We start from the raw sequence: 24,883 nt of genomic DNA, 5'->3' as shown, positions 1-24,883 counted from the left end.
TGAATGCCATTTCCTGAGCATGCATAAATTAACCACTGAGACGGCACATGCAGCTTGAGCACTCACTGCGTTCAACAAGACTTGCAATTTCTGCAGCAGGTCAGACCTGCTGTAATTGTACGTGAGGTTGCCGATCATACTCAATGTTACTGATGTACAAGCAGGACTGCAAGGTATAATGGATGTGAGATAGTGGTAGTGGGCGTCTCTATGCTGGCTGTGCGACAGCTTTGCAATTTTATTAATTAGTATATTTTCACAGCAGACCCCCATGAGTAATCGCTGCAGCGATTGCAATAGTGATCCATGCTGAATCAGGCCCATTGCTCACTAATGCACTTAAGGACTGACTCGGAGTTGCAAGCAAATATCCTGCAAGGGCAGCAACAATTCAGTCCTATTTGCAGAAATGCATGTGCCTATAGTATGCAGCTGTTTCACCTTCATCCATGTGCTTCACATATCATCCATTCAGTGCACATTTGTTGCAGCTTATACCTGCTGCAAGAGATCAGTCCAAAATAAGCTGAAATGCTGCATATGATCAAATCTACATAGCCCACAACAATGCCTGAATGCTTACAACATGACCTCAGAACATCTAACCTACATATGAATGTCCCATTGCTGCAAATTTACACCCATTTAGCCACAAGTGGAATAGCAGCTGAGATGCGTATGATACAAAATTGCCCATAGTTGATCCATCCACAAAACATACTTGCCTTCAACTCTGAATCAATCCCTTTATTGGGTTTCACTGGATTGCTACTGACTGCTTCCACTGGTGCAAAAAAGGAAAGAAATAGAAGTGCTTGTCACAACCGGCCACTAGGGACACCTCTGTTGAGGGCAAGAACCGGGGGGTTAAGGTGGTGGAGCAGCAACTGATGGAAGTGACAGTGCAAATGTCTTCCTATTGTGGCAAAGAGGCGCAGAGTCTAAGCCACATGGTGCTCTTTACCAGTGACCCCTCCTATTGGGGTTTGGGTGTTGCTGCACCAAGTGGGCAGGTTGCGGTCCTCTAGACAGGTATCTGGGAATGGCAGAAGACAGGTACATAATACTAGAAAATCACATTGAGAATTATTGGAAAATGTAATAACACTGGGAGTTACAAAAGCTGTTGTAACACTGGAGATTACTAGCAATGAGACAAAACTGGGATTTAATGGATATGGGCTGGCACTGGGAAACACTGGAAATAAAGTGGTACTGGAAATGCTGGAAATGAACCAGATGCATGCTTGCTCTGTGAGACATGGGAGATCCTGGGGCTGACTTGCTGTAATGAAACAGAGATGTGGAAACAGGAGTGTACTGAGAATTACTAGAGATCCAGATGCTGAATTGCACTGAGAAACACAGAAAAATGTAGACACAGGTATGTACTGGGAATTGTTAGAGATCCAGATGCTGAATTGCACTGAGAAACACATAGAAATGTGGACACAGGGATGGACTGAGAATTACAAGAGATCCAGATGCTGACTTGCACTGAGAAACACAGAGAATTGTGAACACAGGCTTGTACCGAGAGTGCCTAGAAATCCAGACACTGACTTGCTCTGAGAAACACAGGAAAAGAGCTGGACATGTAACACAAGAAAATCAGCATGAGAAGGGAAACTCAGAATACTGGTAATCAGCTTAACAACTAAAGCATGTAATACAGGGAGAGAGCTGGACAGCACACCTGAATTTAGCATGAGAGCAAATACATTTAACACAGGCATTCAGCAAGAAAAGCTGAACTGCACACTGGAGAAGGAATCATTGGAATTCACTGGAAGTTGAAAACAACAGGGAGCCTGGAGTGAAGTAAAAGTACTCAGTCACTGGAACACTGAAGACTTGAAGTAAATGAGGAAATGAAGTGGATCAGGCAACTTTCTGTTCCACAAGTCAGACCTAAATACCCCTAGGAAGTTGGTCATTGGATCTGAGGATCAGCTGAGTGACCGCAGGATTACCATTGGGAGAGACTAGTCAGGTAATTTGGACCAACATGGCTGTACCCATGCCCGCTACCATGGACACCAGGATGCACGCACAGAAGCCCTAGCAGACCCCAGGGAGAATACTCAGTCACCACTCACCTCCACTGCCAGTGACTGAATACCTAAGCCCAAGGATGCCAGCGCAGAGGTGAGTAGCATCCGATCCCAGGCCACATCCTGACAGTGTTGAGTTAAGCTATTGATGTATGGCCAGAAGAGTCTCTCACTGACTGTAAGTGTCAATTGCCCACAAATGTATTATCAGTTTTAGGACAGTATTGCTGCTATCATCAGGCCCTTTCATAGGAATGCACTCACCATGTTAACATTCAAAATGTTGACAGTTATAATGTCAACAACAGGATGTTGACAGTTATGTAGTTGATATTTCTGGAATATCAACATGATTAATATTGACATTCAACAGAGAACTTATATTATTGTTAGACTGTAGGGGGAGGGATAGATGAGGGGGGAGGGTTAGAGTTAAGTTTAGGTTAGCGTTAGAGTAAGGGTTAAAAACAGGGTTATGATGAGGGTTAGAAGTTAGCATACTCACCACTGGAACTGCTGGATCAGATGACATTGGCAGACTTCTGCATCACCTAACACTGCTGGACCCAGAAGACACAGCTGTGTATTGTCAACATTCTGAGCATGTTCAGATTCATCAGTGTCAACACTAGAACCATGTCAACATGATGAATGTCAACAAAACAACCAAACCATTTCAACACTAGAACCATGTCAACATGATGAATGTCAACAAAACAACCAAACTCATTTCATCAGGACCTACAGTAGTACTACTAACAGTAAAGATTACTGTCTAGCTGCTATAATACTATACCAGTCTTCTGGTTGCTCTGAGTGAATCCTACTGGTACATTTCTCTGAATCAGGACAGCTGGAGCTGGGCTCTACAGAGGACATCAGGATGAAGATTAAGAATTTTGAGAATCAATCCAGAGGTTAAAATGTTGTCCATGTGCAACCAGAGCAGGTGAGCTTAGCTCCTTCTCAGCTTTCTGCAAGTCAGTCTAGAACTAATACAGTAGGCTGGGGCTGGTATCTTTCAATTAAACTTCTGGACTTCATCTTTGGAGTTTAGCAACATGAAAAAGAAAGTTTTGGTAGAGTCCACACTAGTCAATCAGATTTGTTAATATAGGTAAACAAAAATAGTAATGAAAAAATAATAAATGAAAAATAATAATCCAAACCAACATAATGGTCTCATACTGAGACCATTATGTTGGTTTGGATTCTTATTTTTTCATTACTATTTTTGTTTATCTATATTAAGAAATCTGATTGACTAGTGTGGACTCTACCAAAACTTTCTTTTACAGCATTGCTTAACTGAGTTTTCTCAGATAGGGACTCTGCACAGCAACATCAAACCAATCTTTCTTTTACTTCTGTATTTCTATATTTTTGAATCCTTCGTCTAGCTCCTTTCCATTCTTACTCTCTTTCCCCCCTCTTTCTTTACATTTGAGGTATTGATTTGTACATACTGTATCAGGATTTCCTTATTCTCTGGTGGATCTTTTTTAGTCTCTCCCCCTGTCCTTGAGTCCACCACAGTGTTGGCAATTTTATTATGACTAACTTCAATTTAAAGACAGAATTAACCAATAGGAGACGTTTAGACAACCTTGACATTATATTCCCCAAGGAGTTAGGGAGTCAAACAACAGATACAAGCTGGGAAGAAGATCTGATTGAATTGAAATGGACTCTTCAGAGACAAACAAGAATAAACTGGGATCTGACCAGTCTTGAAAAGTATTACGAACAAAAGATTACAACCCATGGTTTAAGACCCAAAGTTTTCACCACATTTGATCTCTATACTGACAACCTAAAAAAGGAATGGGAAAATAGCCTGCTCAAATGTTCCCATGAACTTATAAGTATTCTAATAAAACATAACAACCTGGTTCTAGATGACTGTACTAAGGATATTGAACAATTAGGGGCCAAATTAGAACAATGGGAACAGAACTCTGGATTTCAAACAGGTTTCACTAAAATAAAAAAAGAACTGGAAGAATATGAAAATACCATCATTGAGCACAAGCATAACAAATTTACCAGAGACAAACAGGATTTCATATCTGGGCACGTTTTCCATTGGAACCAACCCCAAAGGAATGACATCACTACTGGAATGGAAAGGCACACCATTCTTTTCTGAAACAGAAGCTTCAGATACCGAGGAATACAGTAGTTCCACCCCTTACTTTAGGAATTTATCATCACATAGAGGAAAAAATCCCTCATATTTTCCATTTTTTTTAGAGGAGACCAGGGGTACACACGGATGCCCCATAAGAAACAAATGAGATGGGGGAGGAAGAAAAAGATGAGAATCCCTATTGCCCAAACGATATTCAATAAGAAGAAACAGACTGTAGCAACTTCATCCTCTACTTTAAAAATCATTAATCTGTCTGAACATATTCTAACTTGAGAACAGACAGAGGTTCTAGGTAGAGGTTTATCATTCTCACATTGTCACAGGTTTGACAGATTCAAGTGGGAAACCAATTTGCACCTTTTTGGGTGAAAATTATTATTAACTAAATTTCACAATTCCAAAACCAGAGAATCTGAATGTCCAATTTCAGAATCTGATTCTGTCTCCTTGTCACTTATGGAAGAAGAAGCCCTCTCAGCCTTAGAAGATTTGGCTGAGGAAAGAGATGATAGGACATGTCCTCAATATCCCATTTGTAAAAAACGCTCTCCTTCTTTCCACCTAAGAGGATATGTTGAGAAATCAAAGTTTTTTGAACATAGTGTCACATGACTTTGACATTTTATACAAACAGCAGAAATGGCGTAAACCCTATATAAATTTAAATTATATCCAAAGACAAGCAATGTAAGACATTAGGAGTTGGGATGATGTACTGATCAAGCCATCAGACAAAGGTGGTAATATTGTAATTTGGCCACTCAATCTGTATCTTCAAGAAGCAAAAAGACAATTGAGCGATACATCATGCTACCATACCACACTTTTCGATCCCACTGAAAACTTCTAGAATCTCTATTCCAAGACAATAACTAAGGGTTTGAACAATAGGAGTATTACCAAAACAGAATATGATTATCTCGATACACCCCATCCCAGAACCCCAACTTTCTATTTACTAACCAAGGTTCATAAAGAACTATTGAACCCCCCTGGGAGGCCCATAGTCTCTGGAAATGGTGGAATCTTGGAGAAAGCCAGCTGTTTTCTGGATGTACATCTCAGATACCACGTTCTGAGTCTACCGTCTTATGTGAAGGATACGACAGATGTACTTCGCAAGGTACACAATGTAGTTCTGCATGAAGAATATCTCCTTGTAAGCCTAGATGTCGAATCTTTGTATACATCTATCATCCATGATTTAGACATCAAAGCGGTGAAATATTTTCTCACCATGGAAGAAATAGGTCCATTTGAAGAATTTCTGCTGGAGCCTTTGAAGTTTGTGTTACACCACAATTACTTCATCTTTAACAATCATTTTCACATCCAAGGGAGAGGTACTGCAATGGGAGCAGCCTGCGCTCCCACATATGCAAACCTCTTCCTTGGATGGTAGGAGATGGAGGTTGTATTAAGAGAAGATCAGACACAACATGTGCTCCTATGGATGCGTTATGTTGACGACATCATCATTATCTGGGATGGGACTCAAGAAGAACTAAAGAATTTTGTCAATTCCCTTAACAACAATCAATTGAACCTGAGGCTAACATATGATAGCAGCAAGACGAGTATTTATTTTCTAGATTTCAGGATTTATAGAGTAATTAACAATACCATAGATACAGAAATCTTCTGTAATGAGATATCCTCCATCAGTCTGCTACATAGCAGCAGTTCACATTTCCCTCCAACCATCCTCAATATCCCGAAGGGTGAATTTTTGAGAATACATCGCAATTGCTCCAGCAGAGAAATTTATAAAGATCAATGTATAGATCTATCACTCAGACTATATGAAAGGGGGTATAGTAATCAGATCATTAAAAAGGCCAAATATGAGGTAGATAAAAAAACCACGTGAATCCCTTATCTTTCGAGATAAACATGAGAAATAACAAACCAATGTTATCAGGTTTATAGGGCATTTTTGCAACATTTGGAAAGAAGCAAGAGCTATTCTACAATAACACTTGCCAATTTTACTAACCGATGCAGATCTGGCTAAAGATCTGGATAAACAAATTAATATCAGCTGGCGAAGAGCTCTCAATCTTAGAGCCTCTGTAGTGAAAAGTCAATTTTTTCAGACTGGGAAGAAACATCCCCACACAGTTGGAAGTTATTCTTGTGGGAGTTGCAAAATCTGCTATCACATCACGAATATACAGAAAATCACAAATAAATATGGACAAGAAATAGAAATATAGGACTTATTTAACCGTCGAACAACCAATGTGGTTTATTGCATCATGTGTAATTGCCCACAACGATATATTGGAATGACAACGAGGATGCTAAAGGTCAGAGCCATTGAACATCTCGGCAATATATGTAATGCTTCAAGCAATCTAATGAGAATGAAACAGATCACTACAGTCGCCAGACATTTTCTTCACAAACATTCAGGACAAACACAGGAATTCCTAATATGTGGACTAGAAAAAGAGAAACTAGGACTTAGAGGCTCAATAAAGCATTACTCAAAAAAGAGAGTGAATGGATATTCAAACTCGGGACCCTAATGCCTATGGGGCTCAATGAGAATATTAATTACAGTGCCATTATGAAAGAACACTAATTCAATCAGACTCAACTTTAAGAGTTTTTTTTTACCCTATTTCATGAGGTTATTACACGGAGTTTTTTTCTTTTCTTCCAACTCTTTCACATTTCTGGCTACCTTTTATCATGTTTTTTTCTGTGTACATGTATATGTATATATATATATATATATATATATATATAGCATTGAGGGAGGACTAGTTTTCATCTTATATTCCAATTTGCTACTAATGTGTATTACTTTATATATATATATTATGATATTATGGACAGAACCCTCTATGATGGTATATTTGTGAGAGACACCAATTGTGCTTCTTTCTATAGTTTATGAGAAACATACAATATATATTTTCTTATCTACAAATTTTGAAGTATATATCTCTATTTTCTACTTTTTATGTTTCTTTACGGAATAGGTTTTCATTATTCATATTCACTCTTGTTTTGCTTTAGTTATTTTTTTTGTTTGGTCACACTTTCTTGTGTTTCTTTTCACAAGTATTTGTGATATTCACCTTTGACAGGTATGTATCCTGTCATATTCACCTATTCACCAAAATTGAATAATTTCCTCACAATACATTTTTCCACCTCTATTTTAATTAAATATATTACATCATTATATTTTTCACATTACACTTTTCATAAATGTTCACCTTTATCAGTAATAATACCTACTGTAACTTTTTCTAGGTACATATAATTATATTATATATATGATATGTATTTTAGTCACTTTTTTCTTGTTGTCCTTATAATTATCACACAATCACTCTTGCACTATGTTCCTTGGTTAAAAAATTAATATGATACATATTGGAGGATTTGGGTTCACCACAGTACTTGTTTTTATTCATGCACTATACTTATGCACCATGTATATATTTTTACATGATCCTATGACTTACATTCTGCATTTTTTTTCTATGGGTGCATACATAACACAAGACCAATATAATATTTTTTTATTTTTTTAGGAATTATTTTGATATCCAGTGTGGTACCCACATGATTCAATTAATGCACAAGGTTAATATATAGTTTTTGGATATTTTAATATTACCATTTTTATTATCACCAATGGAGGGTCCTAATTTGATATTAGGTGCTCGGCTTCTCAAGAATACAGTTTTGATATCTTATGTGTAATGATCTTATGTACAACGACGACGTTATGACACATTGGGGCAGATGTATGAAGGTCTGTGAAGTGATAAAGTGGAGAGTGATAAATGATCAGCCAATCAGCTCCCAACTGACATTTTTCAAACACAGCCTTTAACATGACAGTAGGGAGCTGAGTGGCTGGACGGTTATCACTCTGCACTTTATCACTTTCCAGAGCTTCATACATCTGCACCATTATGTGTTTCAAGAATAATATCTATTTATTTTAATCAGCTGTACTCTAATAGGAAGAAATTCAGTGCTGTTACTGTTATCACTACATAATTTTTTCATACTAACCTGTATATTTATATACAACCTTCTAATAGTCCTGCTGTTTACAAATAGTCAGTGTTTACAAATGATAATAGCAAGGGAATCCACACCCATGTGATATAGGGACATGTGCTGATTGGGCATTGTAGACACGCTTCCGGATTGGCTGTTATGTGTGTCAATCAGTGAGGTGAGAAGCTGATTGGACCAGCTAACATAAAAAGAAGGAACCTAAGTACATTGATGACTTAATGACACATACTGTGTCTCAAGGATTGTATTTATTGGAATCAGATGCTCTCTAACAGGAATGAAACCAGTGCTGTCACTGTTATTATTATATTGCTTTCATACCAATCTATGTATTTAGGTATATCCATATAACAGTTCTGCTGAATGATCATATCTCCAGTGTTTACATATGGTAATAACAAGGGAATCCACACCCATGTGATTTAGGGACTTGTGCTGTTTGGACTTTGCAGATGTGCTCCCGGATTGGCAGTTATGTGTGTCAATCAGTAAGGAGAGTAGCTGATTGGATCAGCTAACTTAGAAAGAGGGAACCAGAGAGGGGTTTACCTTACGAGGACTAGGTGACCAAGCCTGCTGAGGCGAAATGTGCATCCACTCGATGGGTCTGTTTGTTTTCAAACAGCCCAGCTGATATACCACTGGCAGCTGCACTTCTACTCTCAACAACAAGGTATCTTTCCTTTCTATTTCCAGCGCTCTCTCATCCAAGCTGGACTGATACTCTCCCTCTGCAATGCTTGTACAGTAACAGAGGGGAGACACTGTCAGGAGCGGGGACAGTAGAAGTGTTTTGTCTGTTGTTTCTCTGGAGATATTATTCACTCCTCTCTCATCCCTTGTTTGATTCCAAGGCAAGGGAAAGCAGAAGGAGTGTGATATTCCTTTTCTCCACACTTTTCTAGATTCCATTACACTATTATTCAGCCCTGTGATAGTCACCCATATCCAAAGGGAACACTACTATTGATTACTATACAGTGTCTAACCTTCCAAGGATACATTATCTGATTTTTTTATACCATTGGAAGGTATCCAATTTGTTTGAACTTATCACAGTGGAGATATTTTGAAGCAATTACTTCCTCTTATGAATATATGTGTACCTATTTTTTCTATGAATGTACTGGAATACTAGACATCCATCAGATTTAGATCTTTATTTCTCAAGTACAATCTGATGATTAAGATGATATATGGCATCTATATGTTGTATGTATGGGCTACTTTTGCTATATGTTTATAAGCCCATATAAGATGGTCTAGTAGGACCAGCATATCTGTACATTTATCTTCATTGAATAATTTTTTCTATACTTATATGGTGACCAATAAGGCTTACATTACTGCTGAAAGTTTTTTGAATAGTGATTCTTCAAGTGGTAGAGCGATTAGACTGAATGATAAACAATTAAACATGCCCTTCTACTTACCTATGTGCTGAATCACCTCCAAATATATGCAGAAACAACAAGGTGCAGCTGTTTTGACATTGATGTATTAAATTTGAATTTTTATATATTCAGGATTATATTTAAATATTGCACATCATACTAGGTGGGTACAAACTCTATTCTCCTACAAAATCAATCCAATTAAAAATGTATGGTTCATACAGGAGAATCAGCTTTAGAGTTAAATATTTTCGCCCACTGTATTTTTAAACACCCCCTTTTTATTTTATTCATTAATTACATTGAAGGTTAAGTATTATTCTTCTCATTATCCACTTTTTTGACTATTTACAATATTTGATCAAGAGTCCACCAGTAAGACTCTATTTGTTCTTTTGCTTCTCTGCTAACTAACTAGAATTTAGCAACATGTCTGATCTCTATTCTGGACTTAGGGCCTGATTCAGCTTTGGGAATAGAGTAAGATAAACTGTAGCAAGTAATTTTGGTAAAACCATGCTGCACTGCAGGTGGGGCAGATTTAAAATGTGCAGAGAGATTTAGATTCGGGAGGGGTGTGTTCAAACTGAAATCTAAGTTGTAGTGTAAAAATAAAGCTGTGCAGTATTTGTGGGCTACATGCAAAAGCAGGCAGTATTTACCCTACATACAATTTTTTTTAATGTATTTGCACCCCTTCCATTTCAACATGATTTGTCCAGGTTCACAGTTACTTGCAATATCCTACTCTATTCCCAAAGCTGAATTAGGCCTTTAATTCTAGAAGCCAGATCATTGGGCCACAGATGTGAAGCACCAGCAGATAAAGCTCATTTACTGACTTCCAGGAGACCACATACCTTCCAGAATTAGTGGAACCCATGCAACACTACTGAAAGGGCCAGAGAAGAAGTGGCCCAACACCAGCAAGCACCCAGTTGAACATTTTGTATTCCCTAGGACTATGTGCATATTTTCCTAATTTCTGGTGAAACCTGTTCAATGGGCAAACTAACTGGTCTTTGTGGAATCTGTAGATACAAGGGTTTTCCACACCTCCTGTAAAAATACTGCTTTCGTGTTTCAGAGTACAATCTCTTGGAGTGTTCAACACCTATATCAGTGACACTACACTGCCCTGTTGAAATCATTGACACAATAATAGTGCTTAACGAGGTCCTAGAGACATGGTGGAACTTCCCCCCATCCTCAACGCCCCCCTGCAGACTATAAATATATAAATATGTGCCCTTTCTCCTTTTTTCAATAAATAGACAGCACATGGCATAGACACATAAGGCAAAAAAGGGGCATGGTCTCAAAAGAAAGGGGCATGGTCACACAATAGTGTCACAAATTCAAATTATGCCACATAGTAGCACAATCTTATTCACATTACACCGCACATAGTATCCCTGATTCATTACACCACATAGTTGTGTCCCTTATTCATGTTATAACAAACAGAAGTGCCCCTTTTACACAATGCCCACATTAGTGCCCCTTATACAATGCCCACAGCAGTAGTGCCCTTTACACATAATTCCCACAGCAGTAGTGCCCATTATGCAATGCCCATTGTAGTGGTGCCCCTTATGCAGTGCCCCAGTAGTGGTGCCCCTTATGCAGTGCCCCCAGTAGTGGTGCCCATTATGCAGTGCCCACAGTATTAGTGCCTCCATTAGTAGTGCCACTTATTCAGTTCCTCCTTTTGTAGTGCCCCCAGTGGAAGTACCACTTATGCTGTGCCCCCAGTGGTAGTGCTCCTTATGCAGAGCCCCCAGTAGTGGTGCCCCTTATGCAGTGCCCCCAGTAGTGGTGCCCATTATGCAGTGCCCCTGGGAGTGGTGCCTCTTATGCAGTGCCCACTATGCAGTGGCCTTAGAAGTAGTACCCCCCATTACTAGTGCCCCAAGTAGTAATGCCCCCTGTAGTAGTGCCCCATTAGTAATGCACCCAAGTAGTAGTGCCCAAGTAGTAATGCTCCAGTAGTTTTGCCCCAGTAGTAATACCCCCAGTAGAATGCCACAGTAGTAGTGCCCTCATTAGTAGTGCCCCCAGTAGTAATGCCTCCAGTGGCAATGCTCCCAGTAGTAATGCCTCCATTAATAGTACCCCCAGTAGTAGTGCCCCTTACACAAAAAAGAAAACACACAATACTTACCTTAAGCCCCACTCTTGCATCCGCTGCCATCCAAATGCAGTGCTCCTCGGAACTTTGGGAGGGAGGTCTAACATTTCTCCCTTCAACTACCACAGGACCCGGAGGGCGGAGCTCAGTAATGAACTCCAGCCTCCGGCTGCCACTGTAGGTTGGGAGCCGGGCACCTGCTGGTAGCAAAATTTCAGTGGCCGCCCAGCAAATGGACTCCAGCCCGGCACCTCCCTGTGGCACAGGGCTGACTAGCCATGTAAGGTGGGCTGAAGGAGGCAGAACTCCTTCCGCCTCCAAATAGAACTGACGAAATGCAATTCCTTCCGTTCCAGACCACTTTAATTCCTGTACAATGAATTGTGTAGGAATTATTGCATTTGTAATGAGCCATTTAACTACCACTGACATTCAAATATTACAAAGATTTCTGCTTAGGATCAGTACATTGGCATCGAACACACGGGCAGGATATTTTTTCTGAAACACAAAAACATTGTGCTAACAAATCTACTTGCTTCAAATGCAAGACACAATTACAGTATTGTGGAAAAGATTTTTAAGATACTTGACTTTCATGCAATTATCTTGCTATGCCTTCTCTCCTTAATATCAAAGCTCTGATAGCAGTTCAAGACACATCTAATACATAAGAATAATCATTCCGGGGAGAAACTGAACTAATTGACAGCTAAATAGCTCTTTGTTGTATTTGACATCTAGTCAGCATTTTTTGTTGACTATTATTAGTAATTTATTGGTGGATTGTGTAGCAATTTTTTTTGTATGCCCTTTTTAGGTAGTACGGTATGTCAGATTTGTTCAACTTCAGGAAAAGTCAGAAAACCACCACCACCACCAACAGCTACATATGTTCATGGTATGCCCTTAGAGTGTTTATACAGTATACTGTATTAGGTTCATTGGTGCAAATCAATGCTATCAAATTGTACTACATGACTAGGATCTATAAGGGTGGTGTCAGACACATGTTTGTCATCTCTGTGTTTGTGAACTCTTACCATTGGAATTGGCTTCCTAATAAGGGCAAGCACTTCTCTGGGCATTCCAACATGATTGGGTTCCAACACCACAACCTGAGCTGCTCGGAAGCATTACTGTTAGAGAGTGGCAGGCTTTAATGGGCATATGGCTGGTTCAGTATCTAAAGGCAGCGGCGGGCATGCCGGCATCACCAAATGCATCCATACTTGCCGATGCTGGCCACAATGAACTACGGTGGGGGAGGGGGTGGCGCCATGCTACATTCGGCAGCATGGCATCATTAACGATATCCTCAGATTGAGCTGCATGCACAGCTGACTGGGGATATCGTTATCATCCCGCGGGAGCATGCATCATTCGTACATGAGTACATACACACTGGATGGTTTGAATGATATATAATTTCAATGATATCATTATTGTTCATATCTTTCATGGATATCTTCCAGTGTGTATGTGGCCTTAGATTAGTGAACTTGGTGTAGCTCCTTTGCAATCTAGATTCATGACAAAATGGGACATTAAATCATTTGCTGAGATGTCATTTCTTGGTCATGTCTCTGGATTTTCTCTGCTACAGAGACTTTGGCAATATGATCTATCATTACAGCATCAAGATCTGGTGCCACATTTGAATTATGTTACAAAAGACTGGACACTAGATCCCAGGGTCAAAGTCTTACAGCAACTACAGACAGAGCTCACTGAGTACTTCTGTGGTGCTTTGTTTCTTGACTCTCACAGAAGAAACCTTCAGTAGAGCTCATCTTGCACATATGAATGGATTCTGTTGCTGTGATACTTTGTTATTCAAACTCAAGGATTGAAAGAGCAGCAGCAAAACACGTCAGTGCCAGTGCATGCTCTTTCAGGTTTTATTAAACTGTGCTGTGAGGGCGCTCCTATTTCTGCTGTCTCTTCACATAACACACAGCCAATGGGAGCACGGAGCATATGGTATAAAGCCAGCTCGGGTTACCCAGTGCAGCGTACACACAGGCTGTTTCAGCTCACCATACAACAGACTCTGCCAATTTACAAGTATACTTCCGGGTAAGAGAACAATACTATTTAGGTACCTTAGCCAATGAGCACATTGAAAACTTTGTGATACCTTCATATCTATTATTATGAGAGACTCTCAACACTTTTAAGGATCAAAGGCAGGGCAGGATTAAGGTCTTTGGGGGCCCCTGGGCAACAAACTTGTGGGGGCCCCTATATACCACCGTTTCTCATCACCCTAGGTTTTTTTTTCTTTCTATTCACCTTAATGCCCCTCTTGCAATGCCCACTGTAGAAGTGCCCCTTATGCAATGTCCCCAGTAATGGTCCCCCCTATGCAGTGCTCCTTATGCAGTGCCCCCTGTAGTAGTCCTCCCTATGCAGTGCCCCTTATGCAGTGCCCCCAGTATTGGTCTTCCCTATGCAGTGCCCCTTATATAATGCCCGCAGTAGTGGTCCCCCCTATACAGTGCCCGCAGTAGTTGTCCCCCCTATGCATTGCCCTCAGTAGTAGTTCCCCCTATGCATTGCCATCAGTAGTAGTTCCCCCTTATGCATTGCCCCCAGTAGTAGTCCACCCCTATACAGTGCCCCAGTAGTAATCTCCCCTATGCAGTCCCCTATACAGTGCCCCCAGTAGTAGTCCCCCAAGCTCTGCCCCCAGTAGTAGTCCCCCGGTATACAGTGCCCCCAGTAGTAGCCCCCCCTATGCATTGCCCCTAGTAGCACACACCCCTATACAGTGCCCTCATGAAGTGGCCTCCGTATACAGGGACGCCCGTAGCGCTCGCCCCTATGCAGTGACTGTGCTGCCCCACACACACACAAAAAAAACGTACTTGAATCCCCGCTTTTGACACTAGTCCTGGCTCTTCTGTTACACAGATGGGAGAGACTCAGCATCATGACGTCTCTCCCATCATCACCAGCTGCGGGGGGGAGCCGGAAGGCGGAGCTCATGAGCGAGCTCCAGCCAGCTCCCTACAGCTAACGAAACAACCTAAAAGAGTCTGACATTCATCGGCTGCTGTGACATACACACAGCTGCCACCGGCGGCTGTGTGTATGTCACTGTGTAGTGTCGCCACGCTCCCTGCGTGGTCTACACTAGTGGAGGGGACACTAGTGGCGGGCGCAGACAGCACACCGCTGCTAGTGGGGGCCCCTCTGTGTGTGGGGGCCCAGGGATGACTGCCCCTGTCGCCCCCCCCCCCTTAATCGGGCCCTGATCAAAGGTTTCTTGGACTAATAAGGATTATTATTCCACTTATACACACTGAACCACAAGTGGTACTAGCAATAGTTTTTATCTCATTGCATATACTTAACAATTGTATTGTATTGTTTTTTTGTGTTTTTATGTGTATTATGTTGATATTAAATATATTATTATTTTATTAAGAGAAGCCTTCTTATATTAAGTTGCTATCAGTCAACCAATAACTTTACATCCACACAAAAAAAATTGATGCATGTATTCACCACCTTGGCGCAGTCCTATATATATGTACAGGTGTATATGTGTACACGCGTGTATATGTTTATCCATGTACATACAGTATATGTTTCCTATTCACAAGTTAAATTTCTATTTTTCAGCATCACCCTATTACTATACATTATACAATTTACTTATATTTAAATAACAGTTGTTACATGTATTTTCGGGTTACTCATACCTCTCATTTGTCCCAATTTTGGTGGGGCAGTACCAATACGCCAGCCTTGATTGGGGTGAAATGTTTATAAGAATTTTAAATTTCTGTATGGATTGGGTGGGGTTTAGACATATATGGTGGGGTAGGGTTGAACATTGGAAACTGATGGTTAGCAACCATCGCTGTTCCTAATCTAATTGAAATACTTTTCCCATATAATTGTGGGGTTTGAATGGTTGCCACCCATCAGTTGCAGCTTTTGATGCCTATTAGATGGCTAGGAAGGCTTGTATGAAGCTGTGAGCAACCAGAAGTGATGTCCGCAGCTCAACTTACAGTATGTGCACAAGTGTAAAGCTCCGACTGCTCCTGCTGATGCGCACATAGTAAACATCAATAGTTAAACCATCAAATGGATTTGAATTGATAGCTAGTAGCCATCACATCACATGATCTGATGTCGAAAGCCCGGCTACCATTAAATGCTGTGCTTCCAATGTCCATCCCTAGGGTAGGACCCATTTTGTTCCAACACTGTGAACTGCAAACAGATTTGAGTTCATGCTACTCTGTGCTGATAAGTGTTGTCACTGGTCGTAATCATAATATAATGGTGAATACCCACTGGGGTTTCTTAAAAGTTTTATACATGAATTAATATTAAAAATAAAATGCATGCAAACAGTGTCGTGTAATTTGTATTATATAGTGTTGCACTAATGTTTTCTGGAATGCTACCTGTTACTTTATTTATTACTTTTTGTTTGCTTTTAAACATGTGCAAGTGCATTGGAAGCCTACTGTGATCTCTAAAATGCTAGCAGAAACATTTGCAATCTGTACGTGGTTTTTATAACATTAAAAATGCTAATTAAACACTAGTGGTTATTTGTCCTTAGAACTGCAGCCAACTTTTTGGGAGCATCAGAGAGCAATTCCAGCTAATGCAGCAGGTAGGCAAGTTATACCTTAGAATTATAAATATATCAGTGGGGCTTCATTATTTAGATTTTGTACTTATTTTTTAAGTATATTTCTATTTTGCAATAGTTTTCAACCGTAGCTTCTTATCTGTAGAAAGAAATCAGTTCACTAAGGATCTTTAATGAACTGTAAAGCAACTAACAAGCATTTCTGGTAATGTATAACAAAAGTTACAGTAACCCTGGCTACATCTCTATAAAAGCCTTGCTGTTATCTGTCTCATTGGTTTGCATGGACCAGTATGCGTTTTGTACTTATTGTATGCATTATGCGCACAGAGTAGTGTTGCATGTACACAGTTACACACCATTTATTAAGTATTAAAAATGAAGATATTTCTGTTTAAACATGCAAGTACAGTACCTGTGCCTTTGCTGAGTTCCTGTATGGAAAGAGTGTTGACTTTTCAATTGAATTAGTTTAATTAAATTACACTACCTAATCTAAATCAGCAAAGCATAAATTATTTAATAAATCAAAATTCACATCTCCACTTTGCAGCTAATAAGTTCCAGTCGGTTTCCCATAAAGTAATTGAAGTTAGAATATTGAAAATTCATGAATAGTACTCACTGAAAAATTCTGACACTTGTAAAGGCATGAAATGCATTTCACCAAGTTAAATACTTGCCATGTTTATTGTGTCTCTAAGACATATAGTTAGCGGTTTATTTAATAAAAAATGGAAATATTGTACATTGCATTTCATTCTATTAATAAGAAATGTACATAATCTTATTGTTATTTATGATGTACAAAACGGCCACTCCATGGTGCACAATTGTGTTTGCACTTTGATTTGATTTGCATGTGTGCTTACATTTCTGCAAAAGTTCATAATCTGAATTATCATTAACAAGCTCCTCGCAAACAGATAACCTCAAAACTAGATAAAGATTAGCAACTGACTGTTTATGGCTTTGTATACTGTACTTTATCACAAATTCTTTAGAAGATGATGACTAATAGTATATAGATCAGGAATTATATCTGAAACGTTGGATCTTCAGTATGTGTCTGTAAATTAATTTACCAACAGTCCCGTGAGTGCCGCTATTTTGGACTAGTTGTGATATTACGTAAGTGGGCAGTCAGGCAGAACTGCTTAATGTATAGTGGAGTTCCATTCCTGGAACATATAGATAGATAGATAGATAGATAGATAGATAGATAGATAGATAGATAGATAGATAGATAGATAGAGTAGGGTGAAACAGATATAGAATAGGATATTAAAATAGTTCAGAAAAAGGCTGTTTCATTTAAATTATTTTTAATGAATACAAATTTAACTGGATAACAGTGTAAGTGAATAAAACAGTTGAACATTAAGAAAAAGCTGTTTAAACAGTTAATAACTACTGTCACTGTAAGATTGGTTCATTTTGTAAAGAAAACATGCGTTGAACAATGAATTGAACTGGAAGGAAGTGCTTAATGCTTATTTATGATCAAGGCTGACATGCCTACTCACTTTTTTCTGTGCTGGATTCTACAGTGGCTGCTCGGTAAGTCATCATCATTTGTACCCACCATTGTTGCCAGGTCCTTTGAGTTATGAAGTAATTTTGGCATTTGTTGAAATTTTTCTGTCATAAATGTGTATTTCAGTGAGGCAGCAATGTGCTGCTTTTCTGTGAGCAGTGTCTCTGTGAGAAATGTTATTGTTTACACTTGTGGAGTGATACAGCTGTTGCTTTGTGATGAGGTTTTATAACAGTGAGAAGAAGATCAGGTGTTAGGTCTGCAGTCTTTGGGAAATAATGCATGGTTATATGATCTAGTGTGTCTAATCATGTTGGTGAGATTGGTCTCAATATACCAGTAAATGTTATATATCTATATATATAATATCAAATGGCCTGACTGACTGACTCATCAATGACCAGCCCAAACCTCTGGACCTAGAAACATGTAATTTGGGGAGTATATTCCTTCTATGAGGTAGGTGCCCACTAAGCAGAGCATTTCGATATTCGACTCTTAAGGGGTGAAAAGAGCTAAAAAAGATTTCTCCCCCTGTGCAGTGTCCTGACTGACTGACTCATCATAGCTGCAGCACAGTTCAGTATTAAAATGGGGGAGCCACACTATCACCACAAATGTTGCCGAACATCACTGGAAGTTAGTGTGGCTCCCCTATTTGAATACTGGACTGCACTGTAGCCCCATCTCTGCAGCCACCACTAGCTGCATGATCATTATGTGGCTTATGAGGCAGACAGCACTGCAAATGGGTAAAATGTGTTTTGGAAAATTTGTTACTACAGGTGTGAGGGAGTGATTATATTTCTACACAGATGAGGGAGGGGAATGTGTTAATACAGGTGTATTAACACATTCCCCTCCTTCCTTCAGAGGTGAGAGAGAAAATGTGTTGCTATATAGGCAAGGGAGGAAAATGTGTTACAACAGCAGTGAGAAGGGAATGTGTTACTACATAGGTGAGAGAGGGGAATGTGTTACTATACAGATGAGGGAAGAAAATGTGCTACTATAGAGGTGAGGGAAGGGAATGTGTTACTACACAGGTATGGGAATGGAATGTGTAACTACACAGGTATGGGAGGGGAATTGTTAATACACAGGTGAGGAGGGTAATGTGATATTACACAGGTGAGGGAGGGGAGTGTTAAATGTGTTACTATAAGGTGAGGTAAAGGAACATGGATGAGGCAGGGGAATGTGGTACTACAGGGACTAGTAGGGGTAATGTGTTACTAAAGAGGTGAGGGAGGGGAATATGTTACTCCAGAGGTGAGGGAGGGGAACAAGTTACTACAGGGGTGAGTAAGGGTAATGTGTTACAATCCCTCCCTCACACCTGTAGTAACACATTATCCTTGCTCGCCTCTGTAGAAACACATTTCCCTCTCTTGCCCATGTTGTAACACATTCAATATTCCCCTCCCTCAACTGTGTAGAAATATTATCCCTCCCTCACACCAGTTGTATTTATACACAGGTAAGGGAGGGGAATGTTGAATGTGTTACAAGGTGAGAGAGGGAAATGTGTTACTACAGAGGTTAGTGAGGACAATGTTTTACTACAGAGGTGAGGGAGTGGAATGTGCTAGTACACAGGTGAGGGTAATGTCTTACAATAGAAGTGAAGGCATTCACTAAAGAGGTGAATGATTAATGTGATACTTGAGTGGTAGAGAGAGAGAGAGTGTGTACAGTCACGTTCTGATATATGCAGGACTTGGTGTTGTGCATTAAACCGCCCAAGGCATGTGCATATCAGAGCATGACTGCAAACCCAAGGGTGGTAAGCCTATCTTATAAAATGGTCCATGTTGTGACTCAATAGTTCTGTGTGGAGAATGATGTAGGGGAAACAAATAAAGAATAGTAGATAAAAATAGTTTGGAATAGGCTGTTTCATTTAAACTATTTTTAATGAATAAACAATTAACTGGGCAACAGTGTGGGTGAATAAAACAGTTGAACATTGAGAATAGACTGATTAAACAGTAGAAGATTTATGCATCTTCAGGGTCAAGGCTGGCATGTCTCTTCTTTGTTTGCTTAACTGGATTCTGAAGTGGCCAGGTAAGTCCTGTTCAAGTTCTTTGGTGAGGACTGATATCAGGTCCTTTGAGTTATAAAATAATTTTGGTATTTCAGTAAGGCAGTGTTGGTTTTCTATGAGCAATGTCTCTGTTAGAGATGTTATTGTAACCGGCGGCACTCACGGACTTGTAAATGAAGGTCAGGCAGAAAGCATTATTCTACTCAATAGTTTCGATTTATTACAACCTTCATCAGGAACATAAAACAAATACAAAATTCCTACCTTAAATAAGAACACCACCACAAATGTGATTGCAGACATCTGTGTCTCTTCTTCCCCTGATGCGCACTCCAGCAGATGGAGAGCTGGATGTAACCTCAGTAACAAATAAAGTTACCATGTAACAGTGACTGCACCATCACCAAGGCAACCAAAAGTGCAACACCCCCCCACACACACACATTTGTGCCATCTTACAAATTAGTGCAGCTTGGTATTGGGCTCAAGTAGTCCTTTGAGTTGAACCTTGGTGATGTGAAGCCCAGTTGTCACACTCACCGATGGGAGGGATGGAGTTGTCTGGACAATGCTATATTTTTCTTTTCAGGCAGAGAGGTGAGAGGTGAAGGTAAAATAATTTCCCCAAACACAGTAAACTACAGATTTCCTTAAGACAATTTTATTTTATTTAAAGGCAATATAGTTTCTTAACAGGAATACAATATGTGTCCTGATATTCTCTTAACAATAGTTTTCCTTTGCAAAACAATGACAAGTAGGAATGATTGTTTTCACATTAGGTGACACACACGCTGTACAAAAAAGCTAATTTTATTGTATGGGAACTTCTTCACTTCTGGTGCTATAGGAGTGAATATTGTTAACGGTTCCTATTTAAATTGCACACACAAATTACATATTCATAACATGTTTCCACCCTTCCACAGTAGATTACCGTTTGTTTACTTCCTTATTTTAACTATAATAACCTTTTCCCTGTTATACTCCCCTGCAATACTAGAAAACAAAAATACTATTTCAATTTACCTAACACTGTACTTAAACTTAATACTAAATGTTTTCCTGAACAGTCTTTAAATTATAACTGAATGTCCTGGCCAGATCCTTTCTTTGGTGCACATAGGTGAGGTGAATTAGCTCCTCCTTCTAGGAATTACTAAGGTAAAGCTAATGTAAGTTATACTCTGTCATTGTATCCTGACAGTAGCTAACTTGGTATTTCTATGCTGGGCAAGCTCGGGCCTGATAGCAGATTTGCTTTACTGAAGATCACATAGACCTAAGTGTGGGTCTCTAAATCCTGCTTTACATCCAGGCAAAGCAGTGGCGTCACTCATCTTGGTGACAGCCGATGCGGACTGAGGGCCTGATTCAGAGCCGCTCGTAAGCGGCCGCTCGTTCGCTCTGAGCGATGTTTGCACATCTGCGAATGCGTATGGGTCATAATGTACATGCGCCAACCAGTCAGTGCGGTCGGAAAACGTGTGTTTGCAAAATTGCGAGTGCCTGCTAATTTGAGTGACAGGATGAGGCGTTTGTGGGTGGTAACAGGGGAAGGTGCTTGAAAACGGGGAGTGGAGATCCGAACGCAGGCATGCCAAACGGTCAAAACGGGCGTTTTAAGGGAGTGCATAATTAACAAAGCAGCGTCATCGACCACGTCACTGGGTTGTTTCTTAGCCTGAACTGTTCGCATGATTGCGGTAGGAAAATCCAACCACAAGCACTGCGAGCAGTTCAGACACCTTTCGATGTACTCGATTAATCAAATAAATAGCGGAGATGACGTATGATGCGAGCGGCCAGGGGGTGTCTATTAACAAAATAGCGAGCACATGTTTCGTTTCGCTCGCTCGCTCAGACATAGAGGCGTCAACAGACCGCAAAGAGCGAGCGCTCAATTTAAATAGCCGGCCCCTTTTTCTGAACGAGCGAGCGCAAATAGCGTCCGACTCTTAATCAGGCCCTGAGTCCGGAGAGTACAGTAATCCGCGCAGCTGAGCAGCACACTGTTAAAAAGGAGGAGTGGCCTTGTGTGTATGGGGCGTGGCCTAGCAGCCCAAATCCCCCATTTTAGTAACTACTGGAACCAGTTTGTGTGCAGTGCTGGCTCCCTCACTGTGTCATAAGCCGAGTGCTGCATGTAATGCTACAGTGCAGCACCCGGCTCCTGTCACTGAGGGGGAGTTAGCACTTTGGTGTCACTCCTCAACAGGTGACACTTGGGTGCGGACTGCACCCCCCTTGTAACGCCACTGAGGCAAGGGCAGTCCCTGCCTGCAGAATTGCAGTCTATACAGATGTTCAAAGCAAATAGTAAATCAGGTAAACTTAGCAATTTCTAATAACTTCCTCTACTTTTGAGCTGCAAGATGTTCAAACTTAGTGGGGCAGATTCCTACCTTAGAACAGCTAAGTTATGAGCTCACTCAGAATTTTCAAAGCACTTTGTACTGTTCATTTAATGAACAGTCACATATATAGGGGAATGAGTAGTTGCTCCTGAACTCTTAATATAGTGTTTCTGCCTGACATGCTGTAGCAGAATGATGCTGTGAAGTGTCTACTGAGTAGTTTACAGACCTTGGGCCTGATTCAGAGCCGGACGCTATTTGCGCTTGCTCGTCCAGAAAATAGGGGTGGCTATTCAAATGAACCGTTCGCTGTTTGCGGTCTGTTCACGCCTCTAGGTCTGAATGAGCGTACAAAACTTGCGGCCGTTTTTTGGGAAACTACGCACCCTGGCCGCTCGCATCCTACGTCATGTCGGCTATTTATTAGATTAATCGAGTACATCGAACAGGGTATGAACTGCTCGCTATTCTTGTGGTTGGTGTTTGCTACCACAATTTTGCGAGCAGTTCTGGCTTACAAAAAACCCAGTGACGTGGTCAATGACGCTGCTGTTTTAAATATGCACACCCATAAAACGCCCGTTTTGACCTTTAAGCACGCCTGCGATCGGATCTCCACTCCCCGTTTTCAAGCACCTTCCCCTGTTACCACCCACATACGCCTCATTCTGTCACTCAAATTATCAGGCATTCGCTATTTTGCGAGCACATGAATTTCAGCCTCACTGACTGGTTCGCGCATGCGTATAACAATCCGTACGCATGCGCAGTTGGGAAAACTTCGCTCGGAGCGAACAAGCTGCCGCTTACGAGTGGCTCTGTATCAGGCCCCTTATTTCCAACGGCCAGAATACAGTTCAGCACCTTGGACAGCAATCTCTTTTCCTCCCTGTGCTCTGGCTGTCACTCATCATCTAGGGGGAGGATTCCTGGGTGGCTCCTTTGATGATGCAGCTTGCTAGCAGTCACATCAAGGAAGTCCCAGTCTCTGGCAACAGACAAACTTCAGCTGCTGCACATGCATATTTATGTCCCAATGTTAACCCCCTCATACTATTACCAGATAGGGACACATGTTTATATAGGGGCTCTGGTCACATTTGTGGATACCCAACCATTAACCCTAACCTAACACACAGTTCTTTGGTGGGGTATCACAGATTCATGACTCACAAGCTCAACACACGACTCAGTTAGGGGCTTTGAGCAAGTATAGAAGGTGAGAAGAATAGATTATTTACAGCACTGTATATCAATTTTTTATCAACACCCCCTCAAAAGACAGTGCTAAAGTGGGTTCTACAGAAGTATAGTCTGGCTTAGAAAACATAAATTAGGGTTCAATAACCAATGCATTCATGAAAGCTATTAAATAGCCCATATTCTTTTTTCCAAATATGTATGGACAGTGACAAATATGACCCATGAATAATAGAAAATATATACAGATATGGTAGAGAAAGGCTGACAAATATTTAGCAGGAATGTGCAGCCACTATGTTTGGTGGTGCACATATAGTATCTGCTATTACAGAAGGCTGAACTTCTAAATTTTTACTACAGTATATGGGGTGCCATAGCACACATTGTGGCCAAGCTGCTAGTAGAGTCCAGACATCCTGAAGAGACAAACAGGGAACTGCCGGGCCCCACTGCCAAATTCGAGTAAGGGACACTCTAACCTCCATGGCTCAAGTGTGCTCTCAAAAGAGCAAAGCAGGGGCCTTTTCTGAGTATACACAGATCAACGGATGTGCAGCCAAGGCCTCTACTAGAGAAGCTAGGGAATAGGGTGCCTCTTGGGAATGACCAGCACTCCATAGCATCTGCACCACCATAAGTCACTGTAGTAACACTATTGTGCAGGAATGCATAAGCAGAAATGACACAGCTACATACAGTATGAAATGAAGGAATGTACAAGCTGTACTCATTTACACTGTGTATTTATTTTACAAACATTGTTTTGATCATATATTTGGAATGTTTCCATGATGCAATTTAATATTTCAGATATTTATTTTGTACAGGTGTTGTCAGAGTGTGCTAGCATCTAAATAGATTTTTTTCCTCAAGAAAGCAGTTTATGCAAACCCAACCATTTATCACTTAGCAGGTGGTTAAAATTGTACTGAAAACACAGTATAAGCAATGTCTCTGACATATATCTCATTTAATAAATACGTATGTGAATGTGGTCTGAACAATATCCAAAAATTAAAAAAGGACTATTATCATCGACTTCTGGGATTACAAAAAACTTAGTGACTTTACGTAAATAAATGAACTAATAATGTGATGCTCTCTACTAAATTACTGAGCAGATTTTAATTTAGTTCCAAGGTCTCTTTTTTTCTGGCATGTTAATAATGAAAGTAAAAGTATAAATGTTGCACCATACTCCAGAGATTAGGAAATCGTGCCAGAAATCTCAAGTAATTTGTCATAAATTTTTAAATGCTAATTATGTTTATCATATTTCTCTTCTCTAGTCTCTACAAACCTACTGTATTGATTCATGCAATCCAATCTGGAAA

The sequence above is a fragment of the Taudactylus pleione genome, unplaced genomic scaffold (assembly GCF_031769625.1).
Source record: "Taudactylus pleione unplaced genomic scaffold, aTauple2 ptg000302l, whole genome shotgun sequence".
Classification (NCBI taxonomy): Eukaryota; Metazoa; Chordata; class Amphibia; order Anura; family Myobatrachidae; genus Taudactylus; species Taudactylus pleione.
Note: the sequence above shows the minus strand (reverse complement) of the source record.